Genomic DNA, 13,639 nt, shown 5'->3' on the forward strand with positions numbered 1-13,639 from the left:
CTATATAATCGTTTTAAAAATACAAACAAATGGTAGGTATACTGTTCAACCTACCCACGCGATCACTTGAATAAACATTATGACATACGAAACAAAATAGTATACAAATGAGAGTCAACAATAAATATACTGGTACACGTGCTAAGTGCTACGTTGACAATACGTAGTGTCATAATTGGAAAGCTCGCCATCCTCAAGTACAAGTATTTTCACCAAGCAACCCAATTCGTGGGTAGTGTTGAATTGATTATTAAGTTGGTAACAATGAATAATACATTTAACTAAAATGTAATTTCAGTAAACGTGGATGTTTCTGATAAATGTTTAGTATTACATATAAGCTATCATCTAGCCATATTGTTGTATGTCATGTTTACCGACAGCTAGAGTACGACTACGAACGCGTTATCGTTAATTTACAGACTGTTTTGGTGTCGAAGTCGAGTAAAGAGTCCGAGACACACAACATGCATGGGTACTATACTAGTGAGATGTTTAACGCTGTATTATCTACATTAACTTAGTAGTCTCGAACATATTGAACGAATTTACATAAATGCTCGGCAATGTTAAAATGTTTCGAATGCTAACAATTTCTGACCAAGCTACCTTGCGAATACCACTGTTGTTACATTTAGTATACGTCTCATACTTCATATGCCAATGATCAGATACTTATAACTTTTATGTAACGAACGCCGGTAACTGGTAATAATCAATATAGAAACAATGCCAAAAAATAACTTACTATGTAGGAAAAATAACGATACAGCAGCACATTAAAGTATTAATAATGAATTGGAATGATACCGAGATAGTATCGTTGCCCCCCCCCCTCAAATCAAGCTGAAACTCTGTGTCAGCAAAATTTTTCCCTCAAAATGCAGGGAATAGCGTTTTAGATTGTCTAGATTTTAATTTTGTTAAGGGGGAGTATGCCTCAGACCCCCTAAGATGGTGAGAAGATTTCGCCCTTCAATGCAAAATTTCGAGCCGCCGCTTCTGATGTATTATTTAGGTCAAGGGTGCTGGTAATATAGGAATGGTACCACGATAAGTGTGTCTCAGTCATCGTATAGTACCACAGTATAGTACCACAGTATAGTACCACAGTATAGTACCACAGTATAGTACCACATACACCGTGCTCATGAAATGTTTGGTTCAAACACACCTTCCAAAACAAGTAGGCCTTTCACAGCCAAAACACTTTCTCGTTGTATTGTCCTCCCGCTTGACCTATGAGTAACTGTAGGACTTGGCAATAGCACCGTCATCAATTTTCTCTGTTTTCGCGGATATGCGAGCTTCAAAATATATTCCCCTTTCTCCACGAAATTCTGAAATCACATGTCTATTTCCCAACTAGCCAAGTGTCACCTACTTCTGGGGTACAGCGTCACAAACATCATATGACACAACAATTATATCATGCCACAGCACAGTCATTATGTATCACTACAGACTTCTAAATATTTAGTATTTAGCATTTCAAATTTCCTGACATAAGTCCGTGTAGATGAAACAATTGAACAGTGAATATATAATTTTAATTAAATGTTTAATTAACAACAGTAAGCCATACAGTGGGAGATACTAACGGATCCGCTAGTACCTTCCATGGCCATAGCAACTACAACTACACAAGGCACTTGTACACAAAATGTTTTTGTTAGATTCACGAATTTTGAAAAGTTCAATAATGGTAATGGAAATTTTCGGTGATGTCACATTTGGCTACTAGAAATTGTCATTATCAACATTCTTAATGATACGTATAATTAATAATATCGCAATAGTTTATCAGTAAAACCCGGATTTGCTATTAATAATGCTTTATTCATTTATTCAACAATATAAACCTCACATTACATGTTGAAGAGAGAAAAATGTATATCATGATCCTGGACCAGTCAAACTGTAAATAAAACACATTGGATACGTCGATAGCCAACAAACAAGCTGCAATCTGATTGGTCTAAGTGTTAGGTTCGGGTAGCGAATCAGACACAATTTGTTATAGGTAGCTGGACGCAATGACTGCATATAAGTGTTCAAAATGAAACGTACAAACACCACACCTCAATCTGAGCTATTAGTTTTTTTCCTAATATTTCTGTTAGAACATGTTCATTAATAACGATTGATATGTATATGCAGTTCACGACAGACTTCATAATCTTGTCTAATATTGCTAGTTATAGCCTAATAAAACAGAGTGCAATAACACGTGACTCACACGTGATAGCATCCTGGCCAATGTATTGATTACAATAGTCGTCATCACAGCAAAAAAACACATTCGTTGTTGACATTGATTGAATCATCATAACACTCAGGTGGATTGAACTTTTCATGTCTTGCGCATCGCTGAAATTACAGACACGTCGTTTCATTTATATACGTGATATTGATATTGGTTTACTTGTATAACACTATTAATTACATAATATGTAACTAGCCTACTAAGATGAATGTAATATTACTTGTATGTAACTAGCCTACTACGATGAATGTAACCTTACTTGTATGTAACTAGTCTGTTAAGATGAATGTAACCTTACTTGTATGTAACTAGCCCGTTAAGATGAATGTAACCTTACTTGTATGTAACTAGTCTGTTAAGATGAATGTAACATTACTTGTACGTAACTAGCCTGCTAAGATGAATGTAACATTACTTATATGTAACTAGCCCGCTAAGATGAATGTAACCTTACTTATATGTAACTAGCCTGCTACGATGAATGTAATATTACTTGTATGTAACTAGCCTGCTACGATGAATGTAACCTTACTTATATGTAACTAGCCTGCTACGATGAATGTAATATTACTTGTATGTAACTAGCCCGCTAAGATGAATGTAACCTTACTTGTATGTAACTAGTCTGTTAAGATGAATGTAACCTTACTTGTATGTAACTAGTCTGCTAAGATGAATGTAACCTTACTTGTATGTAACTAGTCTGCTAAGATGAATGTAACCTTACTTGTATGTAACTAGCCTGCTAAGATGAATGTAACCTTACTTGTATGTAACTAGCCTGCTAAGATGAATGTAACCTTACTTGTATGTAACTAGCCTGCTAAGATGAATGTAACATTACTTATATGTAACTAACCTGCTAAGATGAATGTAACCTTACTTGTATGTAACTAGCCTGCTACGATGAATGTAACCTTACTTATATGTAACTAGCCTGCTAAGATGAATGTAATATTACTTATATGTAATTAGCCTGCTACGATGAATGTAACCTTACTTATATGTAACTAACCTGCTAAGATGAATGTAATATTACTTGTATGTAACTAGCCTGTTAAGATGAATGTAACATTACTTATATGTAACTAGTCCGCTACGATGAATGTAACCTTACTTGTATGTAACTAGTCTGCTACGATGAATGTTATATTACTTGTATGTAACTAGCCTGCTAAGATGAATGTAACCTTACTTGTATGTAACTAGTCTGCTAAGATGAATGTAACCTTACTTATATGTAACTAGCCTGCTACGATGAATGTAACCTTACTTATATGTAACTAGCCTGCTACGATGAATGTAATATTACTTATATGTAACTAGCCTGCTAAGATGAATGTAAGATTGCTTATATGTAACTAGCCTGCTAAGATGAATGTAATATTACTTATATGTAACTAGCCTGCTAAGATGAATGTAATATTACTTGTATGTAACTAGTCTGCTAAGATGAATGCAATATTACTTATATATAACTAGCCTGCTACGATGAATGTAACCTTACTTGTATGTAACTAGTCTGCTAAGATGAATGTAACATTACTTATATGTAACTAGCCTGCTACGATGAATGTAACATTACTTGTATGTAACTAGTCTGCTAAGATGAATGTAACATTACTTATATGTAACTAGCCTGCTACGATGAATGTAACCTTACTTATATGTAACTAGCCTGCTACAATGAATGTAACATTACTTATATGTAACTAGCCTGCTAAGATGAATGTAATATTACTTGTATGTAACTAGCCCGCTAAGATGAATGTAATATTACTTATATGTAACTAGCCTGCTACGATGAATGTAACATTACTTATATGTAACTAGCCTGCTACGATGAATGTAACATTACTTATATGTAACTAGCCTGCTAAGATGAATGTAATATTACTTGTATGTAACTAGCCCGCTAAGATGAATGTAATATTACTTATATGTAACTAGCCTGCTACGATGAATGTAACCTTACTTATATGTAACTAGCCTGCTACAATGAATGTAACATTACTTATATGTAACTAGCCTGCTAAGACGAATGTAATATTACTTGTATGTAACTAGCCCGCTAAGATGAATGTAATATTACTTATATGTAACTAGCCTGCTACGATGAATGTAACATTACTTATATGTAACTAGCCTGCTACGATGAATGTAACATTACTTATATGTAACTAGCCTGCTAAGATGAATGTAATATTACTTGTATGCAACTAGCCCGCTGAGATGAATGTAATATTACTTATATGTAACTAGCCTGCTACGGTGAATGTAACATTACTTATATGTAACTAGCCTGCCATGATGAATGTAACATTACTTATATGTAACTAGCCTGTTACGATGAATGTAATATTACTTATATGTAACTAGCCTGCTACGATGAATGTAATATTACTTATATGTAACTAGCCTACTAAGATGAATGTAATATTACATATTTGTAACTAGCCTGCTAAGATGAATGTTCTTGAACATTTTGTTCACATATTTTTATTCAGCATTGTCTAAAAATTGACATAATACCAGTTACCTACAGTGGATCATGGCAATATTGTAAATCAAGTACGTACCATTTTATCGTAACAATCCCGACAGAATATAAGTGCCTGTTTTTCTGTTTTCTTTAGTTGAGCAGTACACACCTCATTCTGTGGGAACAATAGATTTATCTTAGCCATACGAAAAATACCATCCGCTTTATATATACACATATTGCAGTCATCACACTCTATTTAGAAATCAATATATATGACAGGAATGAAATGAATGTGATACACGTGTAGTTCTTGAATCTCGGTGTCGACGATATTTGTTTTTTTCTAATCTGAAAACTACCCGCAAATACAATGGTGATTTCAAATATTACGTGTAAAATTGTCCACAGTGCTATTGTATGTGAGTAGTCTTTTTTTTACCCCAGAGCACAGTCCCTCTATGATAGAGGGACTGTGCCCAGAGCATCTTTCCGGGCCACATCTGCTACCAGGCCAGGCTTCATGGCATCCGGTCATGGCTCCATACCACCCATTAACACACTGGTAACATTTTAATCCTTGAAAATAATCATTGACGTTAATGGTTTCACTGTATACAATCACCTTTATTATAAGACAGAGTAAATTTTAAAAACAAGTAAAAAGTAGAAAATTATTTGTATGAATGCCCGTAATTAAGACTGATGCTACCTACCACAGTCTGATTCGTCCTCGCCACCAGGACATGACGAGTAACCATCACATTTAATAATTTGGTAAACATTCTCCAGTTGTACATTGATAAGCATAAGAATCATCACATAGACTTTCCTCTGAAAAATATTGTACCTATGAATTACGATAAATATAATCCATAGTGTCGCCTTGGTTGCTAGGATACAGTATTGTACATTCGGCATATGAATGGATGTCAATTTTTTACCAGCTGTGATAGAAATGGATATTACATGGTATATTGCCTGCCATTTGGGTATCACATGGTATATCACATAGATAACGTCACATAAACTACTGCGTAGCGATACTGTGCATAACAAACAGTCTTTTGCTGCACTGCTGCCGTCGTGGTCGCTGTTGCTTTCGGGGTTGCTTTCAAGGTTTTGAAATAGACAGCGAACGTGCCAGAATGGATATTAAGTAAGATACTCTGTTTTGATGTTTAGGGTATTCTTTATATGAAGCAAAAATGTAGGGCAAATCCGCCACTGAAACGTCGCAGTCAGGATCGCTGCGGTGAGTTCTACGCTCTGAGCATTTGTACGCCTTTCACGCCGATGCTAACCGAAAACACTCTCGAAGGCGTGGTACGATCGAAAGTAATTTCAGTTACTTAAACGGCACCCACATTTTGATCTGGTGAGTGGTGAAATAACTTGCGTTTGGGAATTTCTCAAAAAATGCTATACTAAATTGAGTGACTCGGAATCACACTGCTGAAACACGATCATTAAAAAACAGAGAGTAACCGTGGCTGGAAGTAACGCTTACTTTGTATATTGCAGGTTTTTTACAGTAAACAATGTATGTGTGTATGAATGCTATTGAATAATATGTCACTTGTTAAAATAAAATGTTGCATACTTCAAATATAAGTGTTGTTATTTTGTGGGAGAGCGGGTGTGAGTGATGTATGGTAGATGTAATTGTGCATGGTTGATGTCTGTTCGATGTGTTCGGGCTGTTGGTCATGACCATAATATTGATGATGCCCTCGCTTTCAGCTCTGACATCATCAATATTATGACCACCATCCCTTCGTCAGGCAAAAAATCGTGACATTACCCTCACAAACATGTGTTATTATTTAAATGCTTATTGGTAAAGCGGGAGGGTCGTCACCTCCACACACACACGGGAATTGAGTCCCAAGCGACGATAACAACACGTGCTAAAACGCAAAGGCTTGTGGGTAGACGCTTGTTTGTAAACAATGACACGCTATGGCCATCTGACGCATGCACAGGTGATGACTCCTCCGCTTTAAACGTGTAATTGAGGTTGGTGTTATCAGGTATATCCCATATACCCATGGGTGTTATTCATGCAGAGACAACGAAAGGAGGAACTGTTGAATAAATTATCAATATTTTACACTTATTGCATGGTAACAACAATAATAAGGTACTTATTGTATTGTATCTTGTAGTAGAAGTAGAAGCAGAGTCGTGTGATTCGTTCTATCAAAATATTAATACGTGAACCATTGGGCTGACTTCGTTGGTCATAGCACATTACATTATTATTCAATTGCTGAAACAGTCTGTAGCACCAGCTGAATTTACTACACAGTGTCGTGGAAATGTGAAGACTCAAGAAAATCGCTCTATTTCTCCCTGGTCCAGCTGGCTTTCTGTCGAGGCAGGGTCAGATAGGTAGGTATGGTGCGAGAGGCAGATCACACGTAAAAATGGTCAGATCCAGCTGCCATAGAAAGATTAAGCATGGAAATGGTCATATCAGATTGTAGATTTATAATGATATGAAATCCAGTAAAATACGACAGTCCCGTCGATATGGCGTACCAACTTGAAATCTACAATGTTCCCGTATACCAATGAATGACAGTTACCATTCCCCACATATAGACAGGAACGACGCGTTCATCCATGACACCCCGTATGCATATACATGTATAACTGTATCAACTATACTTTCATTCAAATGCAATAATTCCGATATGACCACATACCAACTCGATCTGACTGCACACCAGCGAGATCTGACCACACACCAGCGAGATCTGACCACACACCAGCGAGATCTGACCACATACCTGCGAGATCTGACCACACACCTGCGAGATCTGACCACACACCAGCGAGATCCGACCACATACCTGCGAGATCTGACCACACACCTGCGAGATATGGCCACGTACTAATTACCGTCAGTTTTATCATCCTCAAGATATTCTCACGAGAATATATTTAATCAAAATTCGTTCATTATTCTTGTTTTTTGTCCATTTTTGAAAAGATTAGTTAATGTCATGTTATGTTATGTTGTCATCGCACTAACTTCCGTTACAGGTACCATCCTAATAAACAAAAGGCATAGTAAACATTTGATAGACCTAGTTTAATGTATATACTGTCAAACGTCTTCCGTATTGTAATCGTAATACATATGACCAGCATAAGCATTTTAGGGTAAATTGACACTGCGAGGAACAACCGTTAACATTGTGTTGACACCAGCTGTTCCCCGTCATTCTTACAGTTGATGAGTAAACAAATAACATGGCGAATGCGATTTTTTTCTAAATTGACTGTATAATACAGTTATTGTCTGTGGCACTTTGGTCTATAGAATGATACAAATATATCTGTCACCGTAAGGCCGTACGTGCTGTAATTTTGTGGTATTGCACTGGGTATTTTCATTCTACTATATTAGGAAATGCAAATTCTAAATATGGAACGATTACACGCGTAGAGCCCCCAGAGTTTGATCATGAGTGCGTTCGCGTCGCTCTCTCGGGGTGCCCCGAGTGACGTGGCAGTAGTGACCCGTGGCAACGAAAGGGTTCCCCGAGGACGAAGTTTACTCGAACGTAATCCGGGGAAGTAGTATCACGTGATCGTATTGGTCTTTTGCTATGCGAGCGAAACTCATGTAAAATGTATAAAATTTATTTTAAAATCACCCCCAGTTGCATTTTATGTTTGAGAAAATCACCAAAACACCTTTTTACCTATCGATTTCGTCGTTCGCTATCTTTTTCACAAACTTCCCCGGCTCTGTAAGCAGGGGCGGTAAAAACTGCCCCGAGTCGCCCCAGTTGTGACGTCACCTAGCAGTCGAACGAAAACTGGGCAGACGCGAGGCACCCCGGGTCACCCCGAGGCGACGACGCGAACGCACTCCAGACCACAGTCCCTCGACACCCAGTTAGGAAACGCTACGGATTCGAACGTACCGGTAATATTACGCAAATAACACCGAATAAACGGCAAGGTAAAGACTATGTCTAATTATAGTAAATACGTACTGCGTGCGTGACTCGAACCGGCGCTCGCGTACGGCACCTAATCGCCTAGCTTCACGCCACTACACGTCTTCCCCTCGGCCACCGGGCATCCCCAAAAAAGGATGCTTAATAACCGAGCTTATTACGTGCAGAGAACGTGAAACCCGTCCACGCGATACGCGCCACACAGCATGGCCAGAATGCGGCAAAGGCCTTCAGATCTGGCTGTAGTAGGATGGTGAAAGTAATGGTACAGCATTTTAACAGTGAATAAGTACTGAGAAATAATTTTTTTAAACTCATAGTTGCTGTCGACATAGGAAGTAAAGTAAGCAAATAACACCGAATAAACGGCAAGGTAAAGACTATGTCTAATTATAGTAAATACGTACTGCGTGCGTGACTCGAACCGGCGCTCGCGTACGGCACCTAATCGCCTAGCTTCACGCCACTACACGTCTTCCCCTCGGCCACCGGGCATCCCCAAAAAAGGATGCTTAATAACCGAGCTTATTACGTGCAGAGAACGTGAAACCCGTCCACGCGATACGCGCCACACAGCATGGCCGAGGGGAAGACGTGTAGTGGCGTGAAGCTAGGCGATTAGGTGCCGTACGCGAGCGCCGGTTCGAGTCACGCACGCAGTACGTATTTACTATAATTAGACATAGTCTTTACCTTGCCGTTTATTCGGTGTTATTTGCTTACTTTACTTCCTATGTCGACAGCAACTATGAGTTTAAAAAAAATTATTTCTCAGTACTTATTCACTGTTAAAATGCTGTACCATTACTTTCACCATCCTACTACAGCCAGATCTGAAGGCCTTTGCCGCATTCTGGCCATGCTGTGTGGCGCGTATCGCGTGGACGGGTTTCACGTTCTCTGCACGTAATAAGCTCGGTTATTAAGCATCCTTTTTTGGGGATGCCCGGTGGCCGAGGGGAAGACGTGTAGTGGCGTGAAGCTAGGCGATTAGGTGCCGTACGCGAGCGCCGGTTCGAGTCACGCACGCAGTACGTATTTACTATAATTAGACATAGTCTTTACCTTGCCGTTTATTCGGTGTTATTTGCTTACTTTACTTCCTATGTCGACAGCAACTATGAGTTTAAAAAAAATTATTTCTCAGTACTTATTCACTGTTAAAATGCTGTACCATTACTTTCACCATCCTACTACAGCCAGATCTGAAGGCCTTTGCCGCATTCTGGCCATGCTGTGTGGCGCGTATCGCGTGGACGGGTTTCACGTTCTCTGCACGTAATAAGCTCGGTTATTAAGCATCCTTTTTTGGGGATGCCCGGTGGCCGAGGGGAAGACGTGTAGTGGCGTGAAGCTAGGCGATTAGGTGCCGTACGCGAGCGCCGGTTCGAGTCACGCACGCAGTACGTATTTACTATAATTAGACATAGTCTTTACCTTGCCGTTTATTCGGTGTTATTTGCTTACTTTACTTCCTATGTCGACAGCAACTATGAGTTTAAAAAAAAATTATTTCTCAGTACTTATTCACTGTTAAAATGCTGTACCATTACTTTCACCATCCTACTACAGCCAGATCTGAAGGCCTTTGCCGCATTCTGGCCATGCTGTGTGGCGCGTATCGCGTGGACGGGTTTCACGTTCTCTGCACGTAATAAGCTCGGTTATTAAGCATCCTTTTTTGGGGATGCCCGGTGGCCGAGGGGAAGACGTGTAGTGGCGTGAAGCTAGGCGATTAGGTGCCGTACGCGAGCGCCGGTTCGAGTCACGCACGCAGTACGTATTTACTATAATTAGACATAGTCTTTACCTTGCCGTTTATTCGGTGTTATTTGCTTACTTTACTTCCTATGTCGACAGCAACTATGAGTTTAAAAAAAAAAAAATTATTTCTCAGTACTTATTCACTGTTAAAATGCTGTACCATTACTTTCACCATCCTACTACAGCCAGATCTGAAGGCCTTTGCCGCATTCTGGCCATGCTGTGTGGCGCGTATCGCGTGGACGGGTTTCACGTTCTCTGCACGTAATAAGCTCGGTTATTAAGCATCCTTTTTTGGGGATGCCCGGTGGCCGAGGGGAAGACGTGTAGTGGCGTGAAGCTAGGCGATTAGGTGCCGTACGCGAGCGCCGGTTCGAGTCACGCACGCAGTACGTATTTACTATAATTAGACATAGTCTTTACCTTGCCGTTTATTCGGTGTTATTTGCTTACTTTACTTCCTATGTCGACAGCAACTATGAGTTTAAAAAAAAATTATTTCTCAGTACTTATTCACTGTTAAAATGCTGTACCATTACTTTCACCATCCTACTACAGCCAGATCTGAAGGCCTTTGCCGCATTCTGGCCATGCTGTGTGGCGCGTATCGCGTGGACGGGTTTCACGTTCTCTGCACGTAATAAGCTCGGTTATTAAGCATCCTTTTTTGGGGATGCCCGGTGGCCGAGGGGAAGACGTGTAGTGGCGTGAAGCTAGGCGATTAGGTGCCGTACGCGAGCGCCGGTTCGAGTCACGCACGCAGTACGTATTTACTATAATTAGACATAGTCTTTACCTTGCCGTTTATTCGGTGTTATTTGCTTACTTTACTTCCTATGTCGACAGCAACTATGAGTTTAAAAAAAAAAAAATTATTTCTCAGTACTTATTCACTGTTAAAATGCTGTACCATTACTTTCACCATCCTACTACAGCCAGATCTGAAGGCCTTTGCCGCATTCTGGCCATGCTGTGTGGCGCGTATCGCGTGGACGGGTTTCACGTTCTCTGCACGTAATAAGCTCGGTTATTAAGCATCCTTTTTTGGGGATGCCCGGTGGCCGAGGGGAAGACGTGTAGTGGCGTGAAGCTAGGCGATTAGGTGCCGTACGCGAGCGCCGGTTCGAGTCACGCACGCAGTACGTATTTACTATAATTAGACATAGTCTTTACCTTGCCGTTTATTCGGTGTTATTTGCTTACTTTACTTCCTATGTCGACAGCAACTATGAGTTTAAAAAAAATTATTTCTCAGTACTTATTCACTGTTAAAATGCTGTACCATTACTTTCACCATCCTACTACAGCCAGATCTGAAGGCCTTTGCCGCATTCTGGCCATGCTGTGTGGCGCGTATCGCGTGGACGGGTTTCACGTTCTCTGCACGTAATAAGCTCGGTTATTAAGCATCCTTTTTTGGGATGCCCGGTGGCCGAGGGGAAGACGTGTAGTGGCGTGAAGCTAGGCGATTAGGTGCCGTACGCGAGCGCCGGTTCGAGTCACGCACGCAGTACGTATTTACTATAATTAGACATAGTCTTTACCTTGCCGTTTATTCGGTGTTATTTGCTTACTTTACTTCCTATGTCGACAGCAACTATGAGTTTAAAAAAAAAAAATTATTTCTCAGTACTTATTCACTGTTAAAATGCTGTACCATTACTTTCACCATCCTACTACAGCCAGATCTGAAGGCCTTTGCCGCATTCTGGCCATGCTGTGTGGCGCGTATCGCGTGGACGGGTTTCACGTTCTCTGCACGTAATAAGCTCGGTTATTAAGCATCCTTTTTTGGGGATGCCCGGTGGCCGAGGGGAAGACGTGTAGTGGCGTGAAGCTAGGCGATTAGGTGCCGTACGCGAGCGCCGGTTCGAGTCACGCACGCAGTACGTATTTACTATAATTAGACATAGTCTTTACCTTGCCGTTTATTCGGTGTTATTTGCTTACTTTACTTCCTATGTCGACAGCAACTATGAGTTTAAAAAAAAAAATTATTTCTCAGTACTTATTCACTGTTAAAATGCTGTACCATTACTTTCACCATCCTACTACAGCCAGATCTGAAGGCCTTTGCCGCATTCTGGCCATGCTGTGTGGCGCGTATCGCGTGGACGGGTTTCACGTTCTCTGCACGTAATAAGCTCGGTTATTAAGCATCCTTTTTTGGGGATGCCCGGTGGCCGAGGGGAAGACGTGTAGTGGCGTGAAGCTAGGCGATTAGGTGCCGTACGCGAGCGCCGGTTCGAGTCACGCACGCAGTACGTATTTACTATAATTAGACATAGTCTTTACCTTGCCGTTTATTCGGTGTTATTTGCTTACTTTACTTCCTATGTCGACAGCAACTATGAGTTTAAAAAAAATTATTTCTCAGTACTTATTCACTGTTAAAATGCTGTACCATTACTTTCACCATCCTACTACAGCCAGATCTGAAGGCCTTTGCCGCATTCTGGCCATGCTGTGTGGCGCGTATCGCGTGGACGGGTTTCACGTTCTCTGCACGTAATAAGCTCGGTTATTAAGCATCCTTTTTTGGGGATGCCCGGTGGCCGAGGGGAAGACGTGTAGTGGCGTGAAGCTAGGCGATTAGGTGCCGTACGCGAGCGCCGGTTCGAGTCACGCACGCAGTACGTATTTACTATAATTAGACATAGTCTTTACCTTGCCGTTTATTCGGTGTTATTTGCTTACTTTACTTCCTATGTCGACAGCAACTATGAGTTTAAAAAAAAAATTATTTCTCAGTACTTATTCACTGTTAAAATGCTGTACCATTACTTTCACCATCCTACTACAGCCAGATCTGAAGGCCTTTGCCGCATTCTGGCCATGCTGTGTGGCGCGTATCGCGTGGACGGGTTTCACGTTCTCTGCACGTAATAAGCTCGGTTATTAAGCATCCTTTTTTGGGGATGCCCGGTGGCCGAGGGGAAGACGTGTAGTGGCGTGAAGCTAGGCGATTAGGTGCCGTACGCGAGCGCCGGTTCGAGTCACGCACGCAGTACGTATTTACTATAATTAGACATAGTCTTTACCTTGCCGTTTATTCGGTGTTATTTGCTTACTTTACTTCCTATGTCGACAGCAACTATGAGTTTAAAAAAAAAAAAAAAAAATTATTTCTCAGTACTTATTCACTGTTAA

The sequence above is a fragment of the Saccoglossus kowalevskii genome, chromosome 17 (assembly GCF_978046115.1).
Source record: "Saccoglossus kowalevskii chromosome 17, keSacKowa6.1, whole genome shotgun sequence".
Taxonomy (NCBI): Eukaryota; Metazoa; Hemichordata; class Enteropneusta; family Harrimaniidae; genus Saccoglossus; species Saccoglossus kowalevskii.